Source organism: Choloepus didactylus, chromosome Y (assembly GCF_015220235.1).
Source record: "Choloepus didactylus isolate mChoDid1 chromosome Y, mChoDid1.pri, whole genome shotgun sequence".
NCBI lineage: Eukaryota > Metazoa > Chordata > Mammalia > Pilosa > Megalonychidae > Choloepus > Choloepus didactylus.
The window spans coordinates 7,380,361-7,406,685 of NC_051335.1; the positions used below are offsets into that span (position 1 = coordinate 7,380,361).

General features: G+C 38.2%; 1 pseudogene; it reads right to left on the reverse strand.

Annotated features, from left to right (window-relative positions):
* Positions 1–8,563: 8,563 nt before the first annotated feature.
* On the reverse strand, positions 8,564–19,631 carry LOC119524000 (annotated as a pseudogene).
* Positions 19,632–26,325: the final 6,694 nt, after the last annotated feature.

Below are 26,325 nucleotides of genomic sequence, written 5' to 3' on the forward strand. Positions count from 1 at the left end.
TGGCTGGTGTCTGCTGGTCCTTTGCTCCCAGGTTGCATTGCTTTCAGCTTCTGATTCCAGTGGCTTTCTCTCTAAGTGTCTGGGAGATCTCACTTAGCTTCTCCAGGGCAAACTCTGGGCTTCATCTCTTAGCTTAGCTCTCCAAACATCCTTCTGTCCACACCTCCAAGCACCTCTAAGTGTCAGTGTCATCTGGGTCTGTGTTGGCTCTTAGCTTGTGTCTTAAATACTCCAGTGAACTAATCAAGACCCACTGTTAATGGGGAGACCATGCCTCCATAGAAATAATCTAATCAAAACTATCATCCACAGTTGGGTGAGTCACATCTCCATGGAAATACTCAATCAACAGTATCCACCCTAATCAAAAGACTAATAAATCTGCCCCCACAAGATTGCATTAAAGAACATGGCTTTTTGGGGGATATAATATATCCAAACCAGCACATTCCATCCCCCAGACCCCAAAAAGACATGTGCTTCCCAAATGCAAAAGTACATTAATCTCATCCTAATATAGATAAATACAAAGTCCTAACATTCTCTTCTGTCTGTGGACCTGTGAAACTCAGAACAAGTCATCTGCTGCCAATATACAAAGGAGGGACCATCACAGGATAAACATTCCCATTGCCATAGGGAGAAATTGAAAGGAAAACAGGGTTCATGGGACCAAAACAATTTTGAAAACCTGCAGAGCAAACTTCATCAGATTTCAAGTCTGCGAGTCATTTATAGAATGACATTTTATCACTGGGGCTTGAGAGAGCAGGAGTCCAACACTTTCCAAGGGTCTTTGTGGCAGCTCTTTCCTCTCCAAATGCTGGGGTGAGTGCTCCAACATATCCATGTATGGGGTAAACCAACTTCTTCTAGGCCCCACCCTCCTCAAACATTGGACTGCTCATCCAGACTCTGCATCTCCGGGGCAAATGCTCTCCCCTCTCTGAACAGTGGGGGGTTGGATAGGCTCTTCCCAATCCCCAGGGAATGTGCTCCACCCTCTATGGGGCCTGGGATAGTAGCACTCTTCTGAGCATTGAGGTGGAAGGCCCGCCCTCTGCCTCCATGGTAAACTCACCCTTTACACGTGCATGGGTTTCTCTGCTTTCCTTGCCTGAGATTTCTTAGCCTCAGACCTTGCTTTCCATGATTGTGCCTTCTCTGAAGAAATTTTTCCTTCAATCTGTCCCTTTTCTGTCCCTTTTAGTCCAGATTGGCAGTCGTTCTGTCTATACAGATCTTGCAGAAAATATGTTGGCTTGGCTTGCAGCATACAGGGGTCAAAACTGTCAGACAATAGGACTTTCCACAGATCCTTTCTGGATAACTCCATCTCCATTCCTGGCTTGTACTGAAATGGCTGACTGGTTCCAGGTTTAAATAAATCCTTACATGGGGCTGTAGCCTCCAGGGTTTCACTTTATGGAAGCCCAGAGTTTTCCAGACCATCAAATTCAAGAGCTCAGTTATCAGCTTCTATCTTTCCTCTTGCATTTCACTATAAGCTGCAAGGAGAAGCCAGGCTGCATTTTCCATATTTATTTTGGAGAACTCTTCAGCTAAGTATTCCAGCTCATTGCTTTCAAATTATGCTTTCCATCCAACCCCAGGACTCAATTTTGCCAAATTCTCTGCCACTTTAAAACAAGGATCACCTTTCTTCCAGTTGGCAATGACACATTCATCTTTTCTGTTTAAGTCCTCAATAGAAGGATATTTAGATTCCATATTTCTATGAACAGTCTCTTCAAAGCAATCTAGGCTTTTTCTATCGAGCACAATTCTTCCAGAATCTTCCCCCTATCCATTTAAAAAGTCATTCCAACATGTTTGGTATTTGCAGACACAGCAGCATCCTATTCCTGATACCAAAATCTGTTCTAGTTTGCTAATGCTGCCATTATGCAAAATACCAGAAATGGAGTGGCTTTTTTTAAAAGGGGATTTATTTGGTTACAAATTTAAAGTTCTAATGCCATAAAAGTGTCCAAACTAAGATAACAATAAGAGGACACCTTCACTGAAAGAACATTCAATGGCATCTGGAACACCTCTGTCAGCTGGGAAGGCACGTGGCTGGCTTCTTCTGGTCTTTTGCTCCTGGGTTGCATTGCTTTCAGCTTCTGATTCCAGTGGCTTTCTAAGTATCTGGGGTTCCTCGCTTAACTTCTTCAGGGCAAACTTTGGGCTTCATCTCTTAGCTTAGCATCTCCTTTTTTCTGTATCCCCAAGAATCTCTAAGCATCAGTGTCATTGGGTCTGTGTCAGCTCTTAACTGGTGTCTAAAATACTCCAGTGAGCTAATCAAGACCCATGCTGAATGGGCTGGGCCACACCTCTATGGAAATCATCTGATCAAACTTATCACCCACTGTTGGGTGAGTCATATCTCCATGGAAACACTCAATCAACAGTTTCCACCCTAATCAAAAAACTAATAAATCTGCCCCCACAAATTGCATGAAAGAACATGGCTTTTTGAGGGACATAATATATCCAAACCAGCACAGTCAGTAATTTCTTTGAATTTTGACAAAATTTAAAAAAATAAAAAAAGTTGAAGAATAGTTTAAGCAACTGCCATGTACCCTTATCCAGATCCATCAACTGTTTTACATTTTCCACCATATTCTCTCTCTCTCTCCCTCTCTCTGTTTGTCATATATATATATATATTTCAATATATTTTCTTGAATTATTTAAGAGTAAGTTCAAGATATGGCACTCTTTAAATAGTTCAGTGTGTATTTCCTACAGATCAGAGCATTCCCTTATATAAATATAGCACAAGTATTAAAATCTGGGAATTAAACATATATATAATTCTAATATCTAATTCACAGTCCATTTTCATATTTAGCCAATTCTCCTAATGATGTTCTGTGTAGTTAATGTTTCCAATTCAGGATCATGCATTGCTTTTAGTTTTCATGTCATTTTAATCTCCTCTAATCTGAAAGAGTTTCTCAGCCTTCCCTTCCTTTTTTGATTTTGTCATTATTGAAGAATATAGGCCAATTATTTTTGTAAATTTTCCCTCAGTATAGGGTGGTATAATATTTCCTTATGATCAATTCATGTTATATATTTCTGCAAAATGATATATCTCTCTCAGCCTATCATTTAATTTTGATGCTAATGTAAATTGAGCTGTTTCTTTTTAAATTTCATTTTACAATTGTTTGCTTATAGCATCTAAAACTATAATTGATTTTTATCAATGTTGTATTCTCATCCTTTTCTGAATTCACTTATTTCTAGTAATTGTTTTGTAAAGTCTATGATTTTCTATGTAAACAACGATGTCATATGCAAGTAGAGATTAATTTCTCCCTTTCCATTCTTTATACCATTTTTCTTAGTGTACTAGATCCTCTAGTACAATGTTGATTAAAAATGGTGGGAATGGATATTCTTGCCTTATTACTGAAGACAGGGTAAAATGGTCAGTGGTTCACCATTTGGTGTACTAGTAGCTGTAGCTTTTTAATTTTTTCTGTAGATGTTCTTTATTAGACCAAAGACATTCCTGGATTGCTGGAAGCTGTTATCATGAAAAGATGCTTAATGGTGTCATGAGAATTTTGCATCTATTGAGATAAACACATATTCTTATTTTAAGTCTGTTGATGTGGTGGTTGACATTGTTTTTTTGTTGTTGTTTTTTAATGTTAAACCAACACTGAATTGATGAGACATATCCCACATGGTCCTGATGTATAATCCTTTTTAAATCTTGGTTAAATTCTCTTTGCTGATACTTTGTTAAGAATTTTTGCATCTATGTTTATGAGGGATATTGAACCACAGTTTTCTTTTCTTGTAATGTGTTTGGTTTTACTATTACAGTAACACTAGCATCATAGGATGAGTTGGGAAAATTGAACCTCTTCTCTTCTGGTGAGGTGTTTGATTAGAATTGGCATTTTTCTTCCTTAATTGTTTGGTAGAATTCATCAGTGAAGCCATCTGGGCCTTGATTTTACTTTTGGGGAGAGTTCAATTTTATTTATTGATAGCTACAGGGATATTCAGAATATCTATTGTTTTTTGTGTGAGCTTTGGTACTTTTGTATTTCAAGAAACTTTTCAATTCTATCTATGTCATTGAATATATTGGTATAAAATTGTTCACTATAATCTCTTATTATCATTTCAATATCTGAAAGGTCTCTAGTGATGCCTTCTCTTATGGCAATATTGATGTTTTGCATGCTTTTCTACTTTTTTTCCTTACTGATCTTTTTAAAAAAAACAGTTTTGGTTTCATTTCTTTTATCTATTATTTTTCTATTTTTCACAGCATTGATTTCTGCTTTATCTTAATTATATCTTTCTTTCTGCTTACATTGGGTTCAAGTTGCTCATCTATTTTTAGTTTCTTAAAGTGGAAGCTTAGAACACTGAGACCATTTTTTTTCCTAATATAAGCATTGAGTGTAAAATTCTCCTCTGAGCACTGCTTTAGCTGCACCCCACAAATTTTGCTGTTGTGTATTCAATTTAATTCAGTTCAAAATTTTTTTCTAGTTTTCCTTGGTGGAACCATATGGAACAATACCTGAAAGTGTTTGTTTAATTTCCAAATATTTGGAGATTTTTCAGATATCTTTCTGTTTCTGATTCCTAATTTAAAATTTATTGTGGCCACAGAACATTCTTTTATCATTTCAATCATTTAAAATTTATTTAGACCTGTTTTATATTCTAAAATGTGGTCTATCTTTGTAAATTTTCCATGTGTTTTTAAAATAATGCATATTCCGCTATTGTTAGGTGGGGTGTTCAACTAGTTTTAATTAGGTCAAGTTGGTTGACAATATTGTTCAAGTATTTCATATCTTTACTGATTTTGTTTCTAATTGATTCTATAATCATTGAGAGTAGGATGTTGACATGTTGAATGATAATTGTGGATTTTTATTTTTTTTGGTTCAATCTGTTTTTCCTCAGGTACTTTGAAAAACTATTATTGGTGACATACACATTTAGGATTGTTATGTCTTTTCATTGAATTGGCTCCTTAAATTTACATGATCTCTTCTTTTATCTCTAGTGGAAATATTCCTTTTTCTGAAGACTACTTTGTTATTAATATGGACATTCCAGTTTTCTTTTGATTAGTGTTTGCAGGATGTATCTTGTTCCACTCTTATACTTTTAACCCAATTATGTCTTTATATTCAAAATGGAATTCTTTTAGACAGCATATAGTTGTTATCTAATCAGTCAACCTCTTCCTTTTATTTGATGGCTTTAGACCATTTATGTTTAATGTATTTATTGAGATGGATGGCTTAATGTAATTATTTATATGTTTGGATTTAGATCTATCATGTTGGTTTTTAATTTTCTTTTTGTCCCATATATTTCTCTTTCCCTACTTTTTGAGTTTGAATTTAACCTTACACCATTTTTTGCTATAGTGTGCAAATATATTGCATATATGTATGTTATAAACTACACAAAATGATTAAGATTTAAGAGAAGAAAATTGTATAGTCATTTAGGTTTATCCACATATCTACTAAAACTTCTTTCCATCCTTTATATTGAGTTGCTGTCTGGTTCCTTTTCCTTCAGAGAAGTTCCTTTAGCATTTACTGTTGTGCAGATCTGCTGGTGACAAATTCTGTCAGCTTTTGTTTATGTGAAAATGTCCTTATTTTGCCTTTACTTTTGAAGGACACTTTATTCTGTATATAGAATTTTGAATAAAAAGTTTTTATTTTCATCAGCAGTTTAAAAATGTTATTCCTTGCTTTGTGGCTTCCATTTTTTTAGACTCCAGTTGTCATTTGCATTGTTGTTCTCCTGTATATTATGTGTCATTTGCAACTTCCTGCTTTCAAGATTCTCTTTATCATTTTGACTATGATGTACTTAGGTGTGCTTTGTTTATTTTATTTTTAAGTGACAGTCAATGTACAGAATAGTTAAAATGGTTACATACAGATTCTATCCTTTTAATTTAAAACAAAAAAATGTGCATTATGACAGTATTCAGCATTGGGCTTCCATCAGTATTTACCATTGGGCTTAGTTTTTTTTCCTTGCATTAACCATACCTCTTCTAACATTTACATTTTATGTTCCTTTAAACTGGATAATTAATTTAATAATGACATTTGCAAGGCATTCTGAGTGCAGAATACTTTTAGGCTTTTACTGTACTCCCCATTATTTCACAGATGACTTGTCCATATCTAATCTAACAGTGATTTACATTCATCAAATCATTCTAAAGTAGTCAACTTTTTTAATTTTTAAAACTTTTATTTTGAAATATTTTCACACTTACAGAACAGTTACAAAAAAATAAATAAACCCTATACTGAGAACTCCATCATACCCAAACCACCCACCACTGCGCAGATATCCAGATCCACCAGTTTTTACATTTGCCATATTTGCTGTATCATTCCATATATCTGTCATTCCCTCTATCTAATATCTGGCTGCCTGCCTGCATGCCTGCAAAATGTAATTTTTTCCCTCCTTAGATAACATGTACTTAATTATCATGAGGCAGCTATTCTGTTTTCAAAAACCACATTTAGGGATGCATTCATAGGACCAATTAGATAGTCCAGGCAAAATGGTTATAGAAATAGAGGCAGTGTCATCTCAGAAAACTCATTTTTACATCAAAATCTATTTTGATATCTGAAGTTTACAGAAAGAGTGAATTCTTCAAAATAATGCCTTCTGTAACTCAAGCACTCTTCTCTTGGCAAGAGTAACTGAAGCTTATCCATGAAGGTTAAAGGTGCTTAATAGGAAACCTTTCTTTTAAGCTTAGATTTGGACTGCTTAAGAAATTGATGCTCCAGAAACAGTGTGGTCTTTGTAGATTTTTACTATCTGAAGATTAGAACCCTATATGTTCATTCATCAACTACCTTCCTTTTCTGGACTATTCTTGGCAGTCAGTAAGACTAAGTCTATTATACTTTCATATTCTCAAATAAGAACTTAGGAATATAAAATGTGCATAAACATTTTGTAAATAGCATATTTGGAGAGCTGACACTTTCATATAAGAATTTTACATAAGAGGATAAACGTCATGGATCAACTTTCCTTTTAAAGTTAAGCAAGAGAAAACTCAAGCCCTGTGCAGTTTTAAAATCTGATGGGACATTGTAATGGGCCACCAGTATTGGCAATCTAAAAATTTTTAAATATTGGGGGTGGGACTATGCAAGGAAAAGATAAAAATTTCAGATGTCTCCCATCTTTCAAAAATTGATCAACCCATCAAAGCTGCTTGTCTTCGTGCCAGAAAATATTCTGGCATAAATCAGTTCTGTCAGTAGAGGAGGTCCCAGTGACATGTGCATTATTAACACTTCTAGACTTCTACTTTTCCTAGAATAGAAGTAATAGGTTTAACAATTCCACTCTTCCCCAAATCCTTAAACTCAACATTGTGGGCACAGAGTATTATCAAATCTGGGATGTTCGCCACAGATAAACAGTGGCGCAACTATGTTCTCAAAAACACAGCCTAGATATTCTTTCCTAATCAAACACTCAGTGGCCACAGGTTTAGCAGACGGCATTAGCTGACATTAAGTGCATTTTTTTTGCCATAGTCCATCTAAACTTCCTTTTAAATACTTTTTAATTATGCCCTAGAGAAAACACCTGCTTCAGTTTTAATTAGGGGTCTTGACCTATAAGGACATAAACTCCATTTTTAACAATGTTGAATAAAACTACTGTTGGGTTCACTGAAGAAAAAAGACAGAAAAAAAAAATAAATCACAACAAGTCTCTTTAGGTCAGTTAAAGGCCATATCCCTAGCTTGGATAGTAAAATAAATTAATCTCACCAGCCTGCACTCTAAAAGTTAATGCCACTAGTAACAATCAACAGCAGGAAAAATCAACCTGCTATCAACCAGCCCACTCATTAGCAAAAAGCAGGTTAACTCAAATTCTGAGATTGAAGCTTAGACACTACCTAACCAAACTGCCACATCCACCTCAACCACCAATAAGGAAGAGAGGAAATAACTGCTTAAAAAAACAACAGCAAAAGCTTAAGTATTTCTTACAAGAATAATAATGGTCCTACTCCTGAGATAGTGCTCAGAAAGACTAAAGGTGGAGTGAAGGCAATGCTTAGGGATTAGTATCCCACACATACTCTTAAAAAACCCAACGTGCCACAAACACACTAACTTGTCTATGAATTAGAGAACAAGCTATTGCTGCTGCTTCCTTTTATCTTTTGAAATATACAATATTTTGTAGGCTCTCCCCTACAATGTGAAAGCAGGACATTTTTAAAAATTAGCTAAACAATTTGAAATGGACACCCCAATTTTTGGGACCATTTTTCTTAACTGTGAAACTAAACATACCTATACCTTCTCCTTCCTTCAATCAGACCACCTCACGAAAGTCAGAAAACTAAATCCAAACATGATTAATGTCTGAAGTTCTTGAAAGTATTAAAACTTTAACAGAAAAAGGAAGGAAAGATAGAAAGAAGAAAGAAAGAGAAACAAGAATAAGGAGAGGGAAGCTTTAAAAGAAAGAAGGAGAAAAATCAATGGGGCTCTTTTATTTGGTGACAAGCAAGTGCAAGAAAGTTCATTTGTAATTTGTTCAGTTGTCTGGTTTTTTGCATCTACATCTGACCAGAAGGGACTTTGAGGTTTTTCTGCAGCACATGAGCATCTGCAGGCTCTCTCTTCTTAAGACTAATTTTTCTTTGTCTCAATAATCTCAAAGCCAAACTTCCTGTAGGAGTCAATTGCTGACTCATTGCTGATCTGGACATGCAGCTAGATGTCAAAAGTGCCATCTTTTTGGCGTTCCCAAAACAGATTAAACAGTCAGAAAAATCTAGTTGATCCTAATCTCAAATGGCAAACAAATTCAATTCCAGGCAGATTAAACATGTTAACTGATGAAAACATTGAAATGCTAAATGAAAATAAATATTTGTAAATATTTGAGGATGGAGAAGGACATTTCAATCATGAAAGCAAAGAAAAAAAACCAGTGAGCAAATGTCAAAGATGTATGTACAAGTGAGGCCATAACAATATTCTTTACAATAGGGGAAAAGGAAAGAGAGAGAGAGAGAGAGAGAACAACTTAAAACTCAAGTTTTCAGCAGGGTAAAGAAGTATCGGTTCAGCCATACTCTGTGTTCAGAACTGACAAGCAGAGATGACTGTGAGACCATGAGATGTTGTTAAGTGTGTCTGAGTAAAATATCTGCATGGAAGAAAACATACAGTGGCATAGATACCAGAATATTAAAGGGATTCTTACCAGAGAGTGGGATTATGAGTGATTTTAAGTGATTTTATTTATTTATATTTTATCTGAATATTTTAATAATGTGCATCTTATGCCTTTTATAATCAGGTAAAAGGCATTCTACAGAACAGGAGATAATATTTGGAAACAATAAACCTGATGAAGATTTAATATGCAAAATATATGAAGAACTGCTACATCTGAACACCAAAAAGACAATACCAATTTTTAAAATGGTGAAGGACTTAAATAGACATTTTCCCAAGAAGATATGCATCTGGTCAATAAGGACATGAAAAGATGCTCAACATCACTAACCATTTGGGAACTGCAAATCAAAACCACAATGAGATATCATTTCACATCTACTGGAATGGCCACTATTGGAAAAACAGAAAACTACAAGTGCTGGAGAAGATGTGGAGAAATAGGAACACTCATTCACTGATGGCGGGAATGTAAAATGGTGCAGTTTATATGGAGGATGTTTTGATGGTTCCTCAGGAAGCTAAGGATAGAATTTCTATATGACACAGAAATCCCACCTCTAGGCATATACTCCAAATTGAAAGCAGGGACTCAAACGGATGGTCACCAATATTCATAGCACACCAATGTTCACAGCAGTGTCATTCACAATTCTCAAAAGGTGGAAGCAACTGAACTGTCCATCAGTGGAAGAACAGATAAACAACATGTGATATATCCATACAATGGAACATTATTCAGCAGTAAAAAGGAATGGAGTTCTGATACATGGGACAATGTGGATGAACCTTAAAGACATCATTTTGAGTGAAACAAGCCAGACACAAAAAGACAAATACTGTATGACCTCACTGATATGAAATAAATAGACTATGCAAATTCATAGAATCAGAAATTTGAATACATGTCACCAGAGACAAGGTTGAAGGTGGGGAATGGGGAGTTAGCAATTTGTTGGTGCAGAGTTTTGGTCTGGTGTGACGGAAAAGTGTTTGCAATGGACAGTGGTGATGGTAACACAACATTGTTAATATAATTAACACCTCTGAACTGTATACTTGAAAGTGGATAAAATGATTAGTTTGAAGTTGCATATATGTTATCAGAATAGAACAACTCAAAGATTGAGCCCAAATGCAAACTACAGACTATAGTTAATAATGTAATTATAAGAATAATGATTCATCAGTTGTAACAAAGGGACCACACTAATGCAAAATCTTTTTTTTTTTTCTTTTTTTTTTAATCATCATTTTATTGAGATATATTCACATACCACGCAGTCATATAAAACAAATTGTACTTTCGATTGTTTACAGTACCATTACATAGTTGTACATTCATCACCTAAATCAATCCCTGACACCTTCATTAGCACACACACAAAAATAACAAGAATAATAATTAGAGTGAAAAAGAGCAATTGAAGTAAAAAAGAACACTGGGTACCTTTGTCTGTTTGTTTGCTTCCCCTACTTTTCTACACATCCATCCATAAACTAGACAAAGTGGAGTTTGGTCCTTATGGCATTCCCAATCCCACTGTCACCCCTCATAAGCTACATTTTTATACAACTGTCTTCGAGATTCATGGGTTCTGGGTTGTAGTTTAATAGTTTCAGGTATCCACCACCAGCTACCCCAATTCTTTAGAACCTAAAAAAGGTTGTCTAAAGTGTGCGTAAGAGTGCCCACCAGAGTGATCTCTCGGCTCGTTTTGGAATCTCTCTGCCACTGAAGCTTATTTCATTTCCTTTCACATCCCCCTTTTGGTCAAGAAGATGTTCTCCGTCCCACGATGCCGGGTCTACATTCCTCCCCGGGAGTCATATTCCACGTTGCCAGGGAGATTCACTTCCCTGGGTGTCTGATCCCACGTAGGGGGGAGGGCAGTGATTTCACCTTTCAAGTTGGCTTAGCCAGAGAGAGAGGGCCACATCTGAGCAACAAAGAGGCATTCAGGAGGAGACTCTTAGGCACAAATACAGGGAGGCCTAGCCTCTCCTTTGCAGCAACCGTCTTCCCAAGGGTAAAACTTATGGTAGAGGGCTCAACCCATCAAACCACCAGTCCCCTATGTCTGTGGTCATGTTAGCAACCATGAAGGTGGGGTAGGCAAATACCCCTGCATTCTCCACAGGCTCCTCAAGGGGGCACTACATCTTTTTTTTTTTTTTTTTCCTTGTTTGTCTTTTTTCTTTCTTTTTTTTTTTTTTAATTTTCCCTTCTTTTTTAAATCAACTGTATGAAAAAAAAAGTTAAAAAGAAAACAAACATACAATAAAAGAACATTTCAAAGAGACCCTAACAAGGGAGTAAGAAAAAGACAACTAACCTAAGATAATTGCTTAACTTCCAACATGTTCCTACTTTACCCCAAGAAAGTTACATAATATAGCAACATTTCAGTGAACTTGTTCCTACTACATCCATCAGAAATTAACAGACCATAGTCATTTCTGGGCATCCCCAGAACGTTAAATAGCTTATCTGTTCTTCTTGGATTATTGTTCCCCCTTCCTTAATTGCTCTCTACTGCTAGTTCCCCTACATTCTACATTATAAACCATTTGTTTTACATTTTTCAAAGTTCACATTAGTGGTAGCATATAATATTTCTCTTTTTGTGCCTGGCTTATTTCGCTCAGCATTATGTCTTCAAGGTTCATCCATGTTGTCATATGTTTCACCAGATCGTACCTTCTTACTGCCGCGTAGTATTCCATCGTGTGTATATACCACATTTTATTTATCCACTCATCTGTTGAAGGACATTTGGGTTGTTTCCATCTCTTGGCAATTGTGAATAATGCTGCTATGAACATTGGCGTGCAGATATCTGTTCGTGTCACTGCTTTCCGATCTTCCGGGTATATACCGAGAAGTGCAATCGCTGGATCGAATGGTAGCTCTATATCTAGTTTTCTAAGGAACTGCCAGACTAACTTCCAGAGTGGCTGAACCATTATACAGTCCCACCAACAATGAATAAGAGTTCCAATTTCTCCACATCCCCTCCAGCATTTGTAGTTTCCTGTTTCTTTAATGGCAGCCATTCTAACCGGTGTTAGATGGTATCTCATTGTGGTCTTAATTTGCATCTCTCTAATAGCTAGTGAAGCTGAACATTTTTTCATGTGTTTCTTGGCCATTTGTATTTCCTCTTCAGAGAACTGTCTTTTCATATCTTTTGCCCATTTTATAATTGGGCTGTCTGTACTATTGTCATTGAGTTGTAGGATTTCTTTGTATATGCAAGATATCAGTCTTTTGTCAGATACATGGTTTCCAAAAATTTTTTCCCCATTGAGTTGGCTGCCTCTTTACCTTTTTGAGAAATTCCTTTGAGGTGCAGAAACTTCTAAGCTTGAGGAGTTCCCATTTATCTATTTTCTCTTTTGTTGCTTGTGCTTTGGGTGTAAAGTCTAGGAAGTGGCCTCCTAACACAAGGTCTTGAAGATGTTTTCCTACATTATCTTCTAGGAGTTTTATGGTACTTTCTTTTATATTGAGATCTTTGGTCCATTTTGAGTTAATTTTTGTGTAGGGGGTGAGGTAGGGGTCCTCTTTCATTCTTTTGGATATGGATATCCAACTCTCCCAGCCCCATTTGTTGAAAAGACCATTATGGCTCAGTTCGGTGACTTTGGGGGCCTTATCAAAGATCAGTCGGCCATAGATCTGAGGGTCTATCTCTGAATTCTCAATTCGATTCCATTGATCTATATGTCTATCTTTGTGCCAGTACCATGCTGTTTTGGCAACTGTGGCTTTATAATAAGCTTCAAAGTCAGGGAGTGTAAGTCCTCCCACTTCGTTTTTCTTTTTTAGAGTGTCTTTAGCAATTCGAGGCATCTTCCCTTTCCAAATAAATTTGATAACTAGCTTTTCCAAGTCTGCAAAGTAGGTTGTTGGAATTTTGATTGGGATTGCATTGAATCTGTAGATGAGTTTGGGTAGAATTGACATCTTAATGACATTTAGCCTTCCTATCCATGAACATGGAATATTTTTCCATCTTTTAAGGTCCCCTTCTATTTCTTTTAGTAGAGTTATGTAGTTTTCTTTGTATAGGTCTTTTACATCTTTGGTTAAGTTTATTCCTAGGTACTTGATTTTTTTAGTTGCTATTGAAAATGGTATCTTTTTCTTGAGTGTCTCTTCAGTTTGTTCATTTCTAGCATATAGAAACATTACTGACTTATGTGCATTAATCTTGTATCCTGCTACTTTGCTAAATTTGTTTATTAGCTCTAGTAGGTGTATCGTCGATTTCTCAGGGTTTTCTAGATATAAGATCATATCATCTGCAAACAATGACAGTTTTACTTCTTCTTTTCCAATTTGGATGCCTTTTATTTCTTTGTCTTGCCGGATTGCCCTGGCTAGCACTTCCAGAACAATGTTGAATAACAGTGGTGACAGCGGGCATCCTTGTCTTGTTCCTGATCTTAGAGGGAAGGCTTTCAGTCTCTCACCATTGAGTACTATGCTGGCTGTGGGTTTTTCATATATGCTCTTTATCATGTTGAGGAAGTTTCCTTCAATTCCTACCTTTTGAAGTGTTTTTATCAAAAAGGGATGTTGGATTTTGTCAAATGCTTTTTCAGCATCTATTGAGATGATCAATTGATTTTTCCCTTTCGAGTTTTTAATGTGTTGTAATACATTGATTGTTTTTCTTATGTTGAACCATCCTTGCATGCCTGGAATGAACCCCACTTGGTCATGGTGTATGATTTTTTTAATGTGTCTTTGGATTCGATTTGCAAGTATTTTGTTGAGGATTTTTGCATCTATATTCATTAGGGAGATTGGCCGGTAGTTTTCCTTTTTTGTAGCATCTTTGCCTGGTTTTGGTATTAGATTGATGTTAGCTTCATAAAATGAGTTAGGTAGTGTTCCATTTTTTTCAATGTTTTGAAAGAGTTTGAGTAAGATTGGTGTCAGTTCTTTCTGGAAAGTTTGGTAGAATTCCCCTGTGAAGCCATCTGGCCCTGGGCATTTATTTGTGGGAAGATTTTTGATGACTGATTGGATCTCTTTGCTTGTGATGGGTTGGTTGAGGTCTTCTATTTCTTCTCTGGTCAGTCTAGGTTGTTCATATGTTTCCAGGAAATTGTCCATTTCTTCTACATTATCCAGTTTGTTGCCATACAGTTGTTCATAATATCCTCTTATAATTTTTTTTAATTTCTTCAGGATCTGCAGTTATGTTACCTTTTTCATTCATTATTTTGTTTATATGGGTCTTCTCTCTTTTTGATTTTGTCAGTCTAGCTAGGGGCTTGTCAATCTTGTTGATCTTCTCAAAGAACCAACTTTTGGTGATATTTATCCTTTCTATTGTTTTTTTGTTCTCTATGTCATTTATTTCTGCTTTAATCCTTGTTATTTCTTTTCTTGTACTTGGTTTAGGATTGGTTTGCTGTTCATTTTCTAGCTTCTTCAGTTGATCCATTAGTTCTTTGATTTTGGCTCTTTCTTCCTTTTTAATATATGCGTTTAGTGCTATAAATTTCCCCCTTAGCACTGCTTTTGCTGCATCCCATAGGTTTTGGTATGTTGTGTTCTCATTTTCATTCGTCTCTATATATTTAGCAATTTCTCTTGCTATTTCTTCTTTAACCCACTGATTGTTTAGGAGTGTGTTGTTTAACCTCCAGGTATTTGTGAATTTTCTAAGTCTCTGATGGTTATTGACTTCTAATTGTATTCCATTGTGGTCAGAGAATGTGCTTTGAATAATTTCAATCTTTTTAAATTTATTGAGGCTTGTTTTATGTCCCAGCATATGATCTATTCTGGAGAAAGTTCCGTGAGCACTAGAAAAGTATGTGTATCCTGGTGATTTGGGATGTAATGTCCTGTAGATGTCTGTTAAATCTAATTCATTTATCAGATTCTTTAGGTTTTCAATTTCCTTATTGGTCTTCTGTCTGGTTGATCTATCTATAGGAGAGAGTGATGTGTTGAAGTCTCCCACAATTATTGTGGAAACATCAATTGCTTCCTTTAGTTTTGCCAATGTTTCTCTCATGTATTTTGTGGCACCTTGATTGGGTGCATAGACATTTACGATTGTTATTTCTTCTTGCTGAATTGCCCCTTTTATTAGTATGTAGTGGCCTTCTTTGTCTCTCAAAACATCCCTGCATTTGAAGTCTATTTTATCTGAGATTAATATTGCTACACCTGCTTTCTTTTGGCTGTAGCTTGCATGAAATATTTTTTTCCATCCTTTCACTGTCAGTTTCTTTGTGTCCCTGTGTCTAAGATGAGTCTCTTGTATGCAACATATTGATGGTTCATTTTTTTTGATCCATTCTGCGAATCTATATCTTTTAATTGGGGAGTTTAATCCATTTACATTCAACGTTAAAACCGTGAAGGCATTTCTTGAATCGGCCATCTTATCCTTTGGATTATGTTTGCCATATTGTTCCCTCTCTCTATTAATATCCTTTATTGTACCCATACCGAATCTCTTTAGTACTGAACCTTTCTCCAGGTCTCTCTGTCCTGTCTTTGTTTCTCTGTCTGTAGGGCTCCCTTTAGTATCTCCAGTAGGGCAGGTCTCTTGTTAGCAAATTCTCTCAGCATTTCTTTGTCTGTGAAAAATTTAAGCTCTCCCTCAAATTTGAAGGAGAGCTTTGCTGGATAAAGTATTCTTGGCTGGAAATTCCTCTCACTCAGAATTTTAAATATATCGTGCCACTGCCTTCTTGCCTCCATGGTGGCTGCTGAGTAGTCACTACTTAGTCTTATGCTGTTTCCTTTGTATGTGGTGAATTGCTTTTCTCTTGCTGCTTTCAGAACTTGCTCCTTCTCTTCTATGTTTGACAGTGTGATCAGTATATGTCTCGGAGTGGGTTTTTTTGGATTTATTCTATTTGGAGTTCGCTGAGCATTTATGATTTGTGTATTTATGTTGTTTAGAAGATTTGGGAAGTTTTCCCCAACAATTTCCTTGAATACTCTTCCTAAACCTTTACCCTTTTCTTCCCCTTCTGGGACACCAATGAGTCTTATATTCGGACGTTTCATATTATCTATCATATCCCTGAGGTCCATTTCGAGTTTTTCAATTTTTTTCCCCATTCTTTCTTTTATGCTTTCATTTTCCATTCTGTCATCTTCCAGGTCACTGATTCGTTGTTCAACTTCCTCTAGTCTTGTACTATGAGTGTCCAGAATCTTTTTAATTTGCTCAACAGTTTCTTTAATTTCCATAAGATCATCCATTTTTTTATTTAGTCTTGCAATGTCTTCTTTATGCTCTTCTAGGGTCTTCTTGATTTCCTTCATATCCCGTACTAGGGTCTCATTGTTCATCTTTAGTTCTTTGAGTAGCTGCTCTAGGTGGTGTGTCTCTTCTGGTCTTTTGATTTGGGTGCTTGGGCTTGGGTTATCCATATCGTCTGGTTTTTTCATATGCTTTATAATTTTCTGTTGTTTTTGGCCTCGTGGCATTTGCTGACCTTGATAGGGTTCTTTTAGGGTTTGTAGACCAGTTGAAGTCCTTATCTCTAATTTATCAGATCTACAGCTTCGTGGAGTACACTTTCTCTAACTAACCAGCAGGTGGCGTCCACGAGCCACCTGTTCTCCACAAGCCAGATCTCCCCTGCTTAGCCTTTTTGGTGAGTGGGGGAGTGAGTCTTGTGGGGCCCAATTGGTGTACCAAGCTTGCGTGTGTAGTTGGTGTTGCCTGCCCTGTATGTGGGGCGTGTTTCTGGGCAGTCGGGGAGGGGGGGTGGCCCTAACAATGAAATCTCCCTGATGATCCTAGAGTTTTAAAGCTGCTGCAATAGTCTAATCCTTCAGTTCAGTCCTGCCACAGTTTGTCTCTGCCACTGACCCACAAGTCTTTGGTATTGGCGTATGGCTCCTGAGATTTGCAAGTGGGCCCCTCTTCCAGGCTGTGCACCCCGGGTCCTCTGTTGAGGGATGACTGTGCTATGTCACAGGTGAGTGCCGTCCCCCCAGGGCAGTTCTGGGCTGCTGGGCTGTGTTGGGAGGCTCCCAGTCTGCTCAAATGATGGCTGAATGGGGCTCTGTTAATTCACACTGCTCCCCCTTCCCAGCTCTGGGACATTCAGCTGAGGTTGCAGGGAAGGCTGATGTCCACGCCCAGTTTTGTGGTGTGTGCCTGTTATTTGAAGCACTTCCGTCACACTGGGTTGTCTGGGGCAGCTCTGGGCTATGGGGCTGGCGATGGGCAGGAGTGTTTCCTGTCCACCAGGATGGTGGCTGTGAGCGGACACCCCCCTTTTCTTGGGAAGTTGTGTTGTTTAGTGAATTTTCTCAGCCACTGGATTATTGCCTTTTGTCTCAGAGCTCTCTTAGTTCTGCTCTTGACTTGACGTGCCCAAATTTCAATTCTTTGAAGCTTTCTGTATTGAGCTTCTTAGAGTAATTGTTTTAGAAAAAGCAAAAAGGATTTAAAAAAAAAAAAAAAAAAACGGCCCTCCTCAGAGATCTAATGGGTTATTGAAATGCTAATAGACAAAGCAACCAGGGCCATTAAGGAAAGGTTCACAGGGCAGAGAGATCAGCCTTGCTTCGGGATTTGCATATGCGCCTCAAGGCCTGATCTCCGCCCTTCCCCTTTCTGTGTTCACCAGAACTCGAAAAATCCTCTGCTTTTATTTTGGAGTTTTTCGTGTTGTTTTTTTTCTATGTCTGTCTCCTCTCTGCTGGGCTGGCTGCTCTCAGAGTCTCTGGTGTCTGGTCTCAGTCTATCTATGGTTGGAGTTTGAATCAGTAGAATGAGTTTCCGATAAGAGCAGCCACTGCAATTCTCCCTTCTCCTTCCCGGAGCTGACAGCCCCTCCTCCCCCGGGACTGAGCCTGGCAGGGAGGGGCGCGGGTCCCCTGGCCGCAAAAACTTACAGATTTCGCTGATCTCAGCAGTTCCACGTTTTCATGAGTGTTGTATGAAGTATGCCCAAAGACAGATTGCTCTGTGGTGTCCAGTCCACGCAGTTCCTGGCTTTTTACCTACTTTCCTGGAGGAGTAACTAAAACATACAGCTCACCAGTCTGCCATCTTGCCCCGCCTCCTAATGCAAAATCTTAACAATAGGGAAAACTGGGTATGAGGGGGGGCTATATGGGAGCTCTGTACTTTCTGCATGATTTTTCTGTATACCTACAATTGCCTTAGTTTAAAAAAAATAAGAAAAGAAGAACAAAGGAAATAAAAAAGTCTTTACAGAGTATGAGCTAATTGAAGTATAGTTTGATTTGTAGAGTGAAAAAAATAAGAAGGCAATATACAAAAATTTTAATAGTGGCTTTCTCTGGTTGGTGGGATTGTGAATGGTCATTTCCAAACTTCCCACAATGGAATATATTGTTTTAATAATCAGAACATACATACATATTGTGCTGGTTTCAATGTATTATGTCCCCCACAGAAAGCCACATTCTTTGATGCAATCTAATGGAGCAGATATTTTAGTGCTGATTAGATTGGAATCCTTTGGGTGTTTCTGTGGAGATGCGCCCCACCCAACTGTGGGTGACTCTGATTGGATAATTTCCATGGAAGTGCTACCCCACCCATTCAGGGTGGGTCTAAATTAAATCACTGGAGCCATATAAATGAGCTGACAAACAGAAGGAACTCAGTGCAGCTGAGAGTGACATTCTGAAGAGGAGCTACAGCCAAGAGGGACACTTTGAAGAATGCACAGAAGCTGAGAGAGTAGCTGCAGATGAGAGACATTTTGAAGACAGCCATTAAAAGCAGACTTTTGCTCCAGAGAAGCTAAGATAGCACAAATGCCCCAAGAGCAACTGAGAGTGACATTTTGGAGAGAAGCTGAAGTCTAAAGAGGAACATCCTGGGAGAAAGCCATTTTGAAACCAGAACTTTGGAGCAGACACCAGCCACATGCCTTCCCAGCTAACAGAGGTTTTCCAGACACCATTGGCCATCCTCCAATGAAGGTACCCAATTGTTGATGCGTTACCTTGGACACTTTATGGCCTTAATACTGTAACTGTGTAACCAAATAAACCCCCTTTCATAAAAAGAAAGTGCCATCTTTCTCACAGATGTTTAAAACATGATTTAACATTTTAGTTCCTATTCCTAGCCTTTGGTAAGGTGCCAGACAACCTAGCGTCATGATGTAAAGTCTCTTCTGATTCTGTGAATGATCCACCCTACAGTATACTGCATCTACTACAATATCATTGAAATAGGCAAGTTTTGCTACCTTGCCAACCTCCAGCACATCCTTGTAGAACTTGTCATTGTAGCTGACTGGAAAGATGACTTGGTTTAATCTCTTCAACTGTTTTATATTGTGTGGTGTCACATCTTCCAGCTCGATCCAGCCTTTCATCTTCCCTGTCTGCTGAGGTCATAGTTACCACTGATATCAATGCTGTTGTTGTCACAGGGACTGCCCTGTGCTCTTCGCTCACTCAGCTTGGCCACTCAACACCACAAGTCAGTCTTCTTGCCTGGAGCAGAGAACTGAGCGGGTGATGGAGGCCACAAGAATGAAGGTCTCGAGACTGGTGAGCTGTATGTTTTAGTTACTCCTCCAGGAAAGTAGGTAAAAAGCCAGGAACTGCGTGGACTGGACACCACAGAGCAATCTGTCTTTGGGCATACTTCATACAACACTCATGAAAACGTGGAACTGCTGAGATCAGCGAAATCTGTAAGTTTTTGCGGCCAGGGGACCCGCGCCCCTCCCTGCCAGGCTCAGTCCCGGGGGAGGAGGGGCTGTCAGCTCCAGGAAGGAGAAGGGAGAATTGCAGTGGCTGCTCTTACCGGAAACTCATTCTACTGATTCAAACTCCAACCATAGATAGACTGAGGCCAGACACCAGAGACTCTGAGAGCAGCCAGCCCAGCAGAGAGGAGACAGGCATAGAAAAAAAAACAACACGAAAAACTCCAAAATAAAAGCAGAGGATTTTTGGAGTTCTGGTGAACACAGAAAGGGGAAGGGCGGAGATCAGGCCTTGAGGCGCATATGCAAATCCCGAAGCAAGGCTGATCTCTCTGCCCTGGGCACTTTTCCTTACTGGCCCTGGTTGCTTTGTCTATTAGCATTTCAATAACCCATTAGATCTCTGAGGAGGGCCGTTTTTTTTTTTTTTTTTTTTAAATCCTTTTTGCTTTTTCTAAAACAATTACTCTAAGAAGCTCAATACAGAAAGCTTCAAAGAATTGAAATTTGGGCACGTCAAGTCAAGAGCAGAACTAAGAGAGCTCTGAGACAAAAGGCAATAATCCAGTGGCTGAGAAAATTCACTAAACAACACAACTTCCCAAGAAAAGGGGGGTGTCCGCTCACAGCCACCATCCTGGTGGACAGGAAACACTCCTGCCCATCGCCAGCCCCATAGCCCAGAGCTGCCCCAGACAACCCAGTGTGACGGAAGTGCTTCAAATAACAGGCACACACCACAAAACTGGGCGTGGACATTAGCCTTCCCTGCAACCTCAGCTGAATGTCCCAGAGCTGGGAAGGGGGAGCAGTGTGAATTAACAGAGCCCCATTCAGCCATCATTTGAGCAGACTGGGAGCCTCCCAACACAGCCCAGCAGCCCAGAACTGCCCTGGGGGGACGGCACTCACCTGCGACATAGCACAGTCATCCCTCAACAGAGGACCCGGGGTGCACAGCCTGGAAGAGGGGCCCACTTGCAAGTCTCAGGAGCCATACGCCAATACCAAAGACTTGTGGGTCAGTGGCAGAGACAAACTGTGGCAGGACTGAACTGAAGGATTAGACTATTGCAGTAGCTTTAAAACTCTAGGATCATCAGGGAGATTTGATTGTTAGGGCCACCCCCCCTACCCGACTGCCCAGAAACACGCCCCACATACAGGGCAGGCAACACCAACTACACACGCAAGCTTGGGACACCAATTGGGCCCCACAAGACTCACTCCCCCACTCACCAAAAAGGCTAAGCAGGGGAGATCTGGCTTGTGGAGAACAGGTGGCTCGTGGACGCCACCTGCTGGTTAGTTAGAGAAAGTGTACTCCACGAAGCTGTAGATCTGATAAATTAGAGATAAGGACTTCAACTGGTCTACAAACCCTAAAAGAACCCTATCAAGGTCAGCAAATGCCACGAGGCCAAAAACAACAGAAAATTATAAAGCATATGAAAAAACCAGACGATATGGATAACCCAAGCCCAAGCACCCAAATCAAAAGACCAGAAGAGACACACCTAGAGCAGCTACTCAAAGAACTAAAGATGAACAATGAGACCCTAGTACGGGATATGAAGGAAATCAAGAAGACCCTAGAAGAGCATAAAGAAGACATTGCAAGACTAAATAAAAAATGGATGATCTTATGGAAATTAAAGAAACTGTTGAGCAAATTAAAAAGATTCTGGACACTCATAGTACAAGACTAGAGGAAGTTGAACAACGAATCAGTGACCTGGAAGATGACAGAATGGAAAATGAAAACATGAAAGAATGGGGAAAAAAATTGAAAAACTCGAAATGGACCTCAGGGATATGATAGATAATATGAAACGTCCGAATATAAGACTCATTGGTGTCCCAGAAGGGGAAGAAAAGGGTAAAGGTCTAGGAAGAGTATTCAAAGAAATTGTTGGGGAAAACTTCCCAAATCTTCTAAACAACATAAATACACAAATCATAAATGCTCAGCGAACTCCAAATAGAATAAATCCAAAAAAAACCCACTCCAAGACATATACTGATCACACTGTCAAACATAGAAGAGAAGGAGCAAGTTCTGAAAGCAGCAAGAGAAAAGCAATTCACCACATACAAAGGAAACAGCATAAGACTAAGTAGTGACTACTCAGCAGCCACCATGGAGGCGAGAAGGCAGTGGCACGATATATTTAAAATTCTGAGTGAGAGGAATTTCCAGCCAAGAATACTTTATCCAGCAAAGCTCTCCTTCAAATTTGAGGGAGAGCTTAAATTTTTCACAGACAAAGAAATGCTGAGAGAATTTGCTAACAAGAGACCTGCCCTACTGGAGATACTAAAGGGAGCCCTACAGACAGACAAAGACAGGACAGAGAGACTTGGAGAAAGGTTCAGTACTAAAGAGATTCGGTATGGGTACAATAAAGGATATTAATAGAGAGAGGGAAAAATATGGCAAACATAATCCAAAGGATAAGATGGCCGATTCAAGAAATGCCTTCACGGTTTTAACGTTGAATGTAAATGGATTAAACTCCCCAATTAAAAGATATAGATTCGCAGAATGGATCAAAAAAAATGAACCATCAATATGTTGCATACAAGAGACTCATCTTAGACACAGGGACACAAAGAAACTGAAAGTGAAAGGATGGAAAAAAATATTTCATGCAAGCTACAGCCAAAAGAAAGCAGGTGTAGCAATATTAATCTCAGATAAAATAGACTTCAAATGCAGGGATGTTTTGAGAGACAAAGAAGGCCACTACATACTAATAAAAGGGGCAATTCAGCAAGAAGAAATAACAATCGTAATGTCTATGCACCCAATCAAGGTGCCACAAAATACATGAGAGAAACATTGGCAAAACTAAAGGAAGCAATTGATGTTTCCACAATAATTGTGGGAGACTTCAACACATCACTCTCTCCTATAGATAGATCAACCAGACAGAAGACCAATAAGGAAATTGAAAACCTAAAGAATCTGATAAATGAATTAGATTTAACAGACATCTACAGGACATTACATCCCAAATCACCAGGATACACATACTTTTCTAGTGCTCACAGAACTTTCTCCAGAATAGATCATATGCTGGGACATAAAACAAGCCTCAATAAATTTAAAAAGATTGAAATTATTCAAAGCACATTCTCTGACCACAATGGAATACAATTAGAAGTCAATAACCATCAGAGACTTAGAAAATTCACAAATACCTGGAGGTTAAACAACACACTCCTAAACAATCAGTGGGTTAAAGAAGAAATAGCAAGAGAAATTGCTAAATATATAGAAACGAATGAAAATGAGAACACAACATACCAAAACCTATGGGATGCAGCAAAAGCAGTGCTAAGGGGGAAATTTATAGCACTAAACGCATATATTAAAAAGGAAGAAAGAGCCAAAATCAAAGAACTAATGGATCAACTGAAGAAGAAGCTAGAAAATGAACAGCAAACCAATCCTAAACCAAGTACAAGAAAAGAAATAACAAGGATTAAAGCAGAAATAAATGACATAGAGAACAAAAAAACAATAGAAAGGATAAATATCACCAAAAGTTGGTTCTTTGAGAAGATCAACAAGATTGACAAGCCCCTAGCTAGACTGACAAAATCAAAAAGAGAGAAGACCCATATAAACAAAATAATGAATGAAAAAGGTGACATAACTGCAGATCCTGAAGAAATTAAAAAAATTATAAGAGGATATTATGAACAACTGTATGGCAACAAACTGGATAATGTAGAAGAAATGGACAATTTCCTGGAAACATATGAACAACCTAGACTGACCAGAGAAGAAATAGAAGACCTCAACCAACCCATCACAAGCAAAGAGATCCAATCAGTCATCAAAAATCTTCCCACAAATAAATGCCCAGGGCCAGATGGCTTCACAGGGGAATTCTACCAAACTTTCCAGAAAGAACTGACACCAATCTTACTCAAACTCTTTCAAAACATTGAAAAAAATGGAACACTACCTAATTCATTTTATGAAGCTAACATCAATCTAATACCAAAACCAGGCAAAGATGCTACAAAAAAGGAAAACTACCGGCCAATCTCCCTAATGAATATAGATGCAAAAATCCTCAACAAAATACTTGCAAATCGAATCCAAAGACACATTAAAAAAATCATACACCATGACCAAGTGGGGTTTATTCCAGGCATGCAAGGATGGTTCAACATAAGAAAAACAATCAATGTATTACAACACATTAAAAACTCGAAAGGGAAAAATCAATTGATCATCTCAATAGATGCTGAAAAAGCATTTGACAAAATCCAACATCCGTTTTTGATAAAAACACTTCAAAAGGTAGGAATTGAAGGAAACTTCCTCAACATGATAAAGAGCATATATGAAAAACCCAAAGCCAGCATAGTACTCAATGGTGAGAGACTGAAAGCCTTCCCTCTAAGATCAGGAACAAGACAAGGATGCCCACTGTCACCACTGTTATTCAACATTGTGCTGGAAGTGCTAGCCAGGGCAATCCGGCAAGACAAAGAAATAAAAGGCATCCAAATTGGAAAAGAAGAAGTAAAACTGTCATTGTTTGCAGATGATATGATCTTATATCTAGAAAACCCTGAGAAATCAATGATACACCTACTAGAGCTAATAAACAAATTTAGCAAAGTAGCGGGATACAAGATTAATGCACATAAGTCAGTAATGTTTCTATATGCTAGAAATGAACAAACTGAAGAGACACTCAAGAAAAAGATACCATTTTCAATAGCAATTAAAAAAATCAAGTACCTAGGAATAAACTTAACCAAAGATGTAAAAGACCTATACAAAGAAAACTACATAACTCTACTAAAAGAAATAGAAGGGGACCTTAAAAGATGGAAAAATATTCCATGTTCATGGATAGGAAGGCTAAATGTCATTAAGATGTCAATTCTACCCAAACTCATCTACAGATTCAATGCAATCCCAATCAAAATTCCAACAACCTACTTTGCAGACTTGGAAAAGCTAGTTATCAAATTTATTTGGAAAGGGAAGATGCCTCGAATTGCTAAAGACACTTTAAAAAAGAAAAACGAAGTGGGAGGACTTACACTCCCTGACTTTGAAGCTTATTATAAAGCCACAGTTGCCAAAACAGCATGGTACTGGCACAAAGATAGACATATAGATCAATGGAATCGAATTGAGAATTCAGAGATAGACCCTCAGATCTATGGCCGACTGATCTTTGATAAGGCCCCCAAAGTCACCGAACTGAGCCATAATGGTCTTTTCAACAAATGGGGCTGGGAGAGTTGGATATCCATATCCAAAAGAATGAAAGAGGACCCCTACCTCACCCCCTACACAAAAATTAACTCAAAATGGACCAAAGATCTCAATATAAAAGAAAGTACCATTAAACTCCTAGAAGATAATGTAGGAAAACATCTTCAAGACCTTGTATTAGGAGGCCACTTCCTAGACTTTACACCCAAAGCACAAGCAACAAAAGAGAAAATAGATAAATGGGAACTCCTCAAGCTTAGAAGTTTCTGCACCTCAAAGGAATTTCTCAAAAAGGTAAAGAGGCAGCCAACTCAATGGGAAAAAATTTTTGGAAACCATGTATCTGACAAAAGACTGATATCTTGCATATACAAAGAAATCCTACAACTCAATGACAATAGTACAGACAGCCCAATTATAAAATGGGCAAAAGATATGAAAAGACAGTTCTCTGAAGAGGAAATACAAATGGCCAAGAAAACACATGAAAAAATGTTCAGCTTCACTAGCTATTAGAGAGATGCAAATTAAGACCACAATGAGATACCATCTAACACCGGTTAGAATGGCTGCCATTAAACAAACAGGAAACTACAAATGCTGGAGGGGATGTGGAGAAATTGGAACTCTTATTCATTGTTGTTGGGACTGTATAATGGTTCAGCCACTCTGGAAGTCAGTCTGGCAGTTCCTTAGAAAACTAGAGATAGAGCTACCATTCGATCCAGCGATTGCACTTCTCGGGATATACCCGGAAGATCGGAAAGCAGTGACACGAACAGATATCTGCACGCCAATGTTCATAGCAGCATTATTCACAATTGCCAAGAGATGGAAAACAACCCAAATGTCCATCAACAGATGAGTGGATAAATAAAATGTGGTATATACACACGATGGAATACTACGCGGCAGTAAGAAGGAACGATCTGGTGAAACATATGACAACATGGATGAACCTTGAAGACATAATGCTGAGCGAAATAAGCCAGGCACAAAAAGAGAAATATTATATGCTACCACTAATGTGAACTTTGAAAAATGTAAAACAAATGGTTTATAATGTAGAATGTAGGGGATCTAGCAGTAGAGAGCAATTAAGGA